The sequence below is a fragment of the Geospiza fortis genome, unplaced genomic scaffold (genome assembly GCF_000277835.1).
Source record: "Geospiza fortis unplaced genomic scaffold, GeoFor_1.0 scaffold387, whole genome shotgun sequence".
Taxonomy (NCBI): domain Eukaryota; kingdom Metazoa; phylum Chordata; class Aves; order Passeriformes; family Thraupidae; genus Geospiza; species Geospiza fortis.
In genome coordinates, this window is record NW_005054546.1 from 461361 (window position 1) to 464291 (window position 2931).

The following is a 2931-nucleotide window of genomic DNA, read 5'->3' on the forward strand; positions in this document are numbered from 1 at the left end:
GGGGGCGGCGCTGGGGAGCCCCCCGGTACCCCCCGGTACCCCCCGGTACCCCCCGCACCCCCTGCCTTCACATTCCTCCCAAACCTCCCTTTCCCCCATCTCCTGCGCACTCCTCCACACCTCCTGCAGCCCTCAGCTCCCTCCTGTGCATTCTCCTCCCTCTTACCTGCACCCCCCGGCTCTCCCCACCCTTGGTATGGAACAACCCCCTGGGCACAATCAGCTCCCATTTCCTCTTGTGTGCAGCCCCAAATTCCTCCCCTTCATCCTCCCGTGCCTTTAGCCCACCCCCTTCTGCCTTGCCTTCCATCTGCCACACATCTGGATCTCGGGGCTTCCCCCACACATCTGGATCTCAGGGCTTCCCCCAGGCCGAGCTGCCCCAGCCCCTCGTGGGTGTTGGGATCATTCCTGCACCCCCCACACCACGGGGATTTTCCTGGGACCTGGCATGGCCAGGGGATTGGAGCCCAGCTGCAGAGCAGGACCAAACTCCTGGAAATTGAGGCGGGGGGATGTCTGAGCAGCTGGCAGATCAGTGCCACCAGCTCCACAGCTGCCCTGCATCCCTCCCAGCCCACCTTGGGGAGCACCAGGGCTGGGCCTGGCTCCATCCTGTGGCTCTGTGCTCACTGTCAGCACAATGCTCCCTGCCTCAGAGGGAATCCTCCAGGAGGAGATCCAAGCAGGAGCAGGACCTATGAAGCCACAGCTGTGCTCAGCCTGAGAGCACCAGGGGGAACTGAACCACCCCAGTGTTGAGAGACCCTTGGTCTCCCTCCCACGTGCCAAATCCTATAGAGGGAGGCTGTAAATTACATCCCCAGCCCACCGTGACCAGGGGCCCCAAAAAAAGAGAAGAGACAAGGCTGAGAGGGGATTCCAGCCTCGGGGCTGCTGCCACCTCACATCCTGTGTCAGCCTTGCCTCACACAGGGGAGCACTGGTGGTTTCCTCAGCCCCACCACAGCCACAAATCAAATCTCCAGCCTCTCTGAGGAGCCAAATCAAATCTCCAGCCTCTCTGAGGAGCCTCTGCTCCCGTTTCCATCCCCCCCTCCACGGCCTCGGTGGCTGCAGCCCAGGGCAGAACAATGGGGCCGGTCCGAGGCTCCGTGCGGCCCCGTCCCCCCGCAGCCCCTGCCAAGTGGGAAATCCGGGGCAGAGTAACCTACTTTCTGTGTTCTGTGCTCACAAGGAGCTTCTGTCCCAGCCAAGCAAGGTGCTGAGCACAGCGCTGCCCTCCCGGGGCTCCGCTGGGCCGCTCTGGCCATGGCAGAGGCAGGTAAGGAGGCCCCAGCAGGGCAGGATGCTCCTCAGCCTCGTCCTCAGGGGTATTGGGGTGCCTCAGCGATGGCTCTGATGTCGAGCAACTCCAGGGCTTTGGTTTGGGGGGTTTCTTGCCTACAGCCATCCCAGAGCAGCCTGGGCTTGAGGATGGAATCTCTGGGGAAAGATGGGTTTGTGGAACAGCTGTGGGAGCTTTGTGGGGTGCTCCATGGGGCTGTTTGTGGGGTGCTCCATGGGGCTGTTTGGGGGTGGTCCATGGGGCTGTTTTGGGGAGCACTGCTTCCCCCTGGGATCTGGTTTTCTGGGTGATGCCTGTCCCCATGGGGCTGTTTGGGGCTGCCCCATGGGGCTGTTTAGGGGTGCTCCATGGGGCTGTTGTGGGGTTCCCCATGGGGCTGTTTGGGGGTGCCCCATGGGGCTGGTTTGGGATGCAGGTTTTCTGGGTGATGCCTGTCCCCATGGGGCTGTTTTGGGGTGCAGGTTTTCAGTCTGATGCCTGTCCCCATGGGGCTGTTTTGGGGATGATGCTCAGTCCTGCTGTTGGCCCTCACAATCCACAGGAAAAATGCCATTTATGTTCCTCACCCCAAAGCATTCCCCAGCGAGCAAAGCCGGGCACCTGGGCACATCTTTGTCCCGTATTTTGCCACCCCCTGGGCACCCAGCTGGAGGAGCAGAGCTCCCCATTTCCCATCCCATTTCCCATCCCATTTCCCATCCCATTTCCCATCCCGGTTCCTCCTCTCCCATCCCATCCCTATTTCCCATCTCCATTTCCTCTCTCAATTTTCCATCCCAATTTCCCATCCCATCCCCATTTCCCATCCCCATTTCCCATCCCCATTTCCCATCCCCATTTCCCATCCCCATTTCCCATCCCCATTTCCCATCCCCATTTCCCATCCCCATTTCCCATCCCCCCCGGGGCTCGGGCACCTGCCTGGGGCCCCTGTGGCAGGGCTGGAGGTGAGAGGCTCCGTCCTGGGCTGCCAGAGAGGTAATGCCGCTCGCTGGGGACGCGGTGGCCATGGGCAAAGGGGTTTGGGCACCGGCGGGTTCTGCAGATGTGGCTCTTTCCCCAGTGCTGCTGGCGTCAGCTGCAGAAAGAGCTGCAAGAAGGGGGTTCCTGTGTGTGCTCCCCACCATTTTGTGGATGCTGTGATCACTGACGGAGCCAGGCAGAGGAATCCCTGGTGGGGATGGGCTCTGAGGCTCTGGGGGCAAAGGCAGGGGCCTCTGGATGCCTCTGTGCCGGGGTCCCCTGCAGGAGCCCCAGAGGGTGAGGGGACATCCTGACTGTGCCAAGATTTTGGTGCAAGAGCCCCTGAGGGTGAGAGCACATCTCTGACCATGCCAGAGGTGTTGGTGCAGGAGCCCCAGAGGGTGAGGGGACACCCTGACTCTGCCAGAGATTTTGATGAGAAGCCCCAAAGGGCGAGGGGAAATCTCTGACTGTGACAGAGATTGTGGTGCTGGAACCCAGAGGGTGAGGGCACATCTCTGACTGTGACAGAGGTTTTGGTGCAGGAACCCCAAAGGTTGAGGGGACATCAGAGATGTTGCTTCAGGAGCTCCAGCAGGTGAGGGGACATCTCTGACTGTGCCAGAAATGTTGGTGCAGGAGCACAGAGGCCGAGGGGA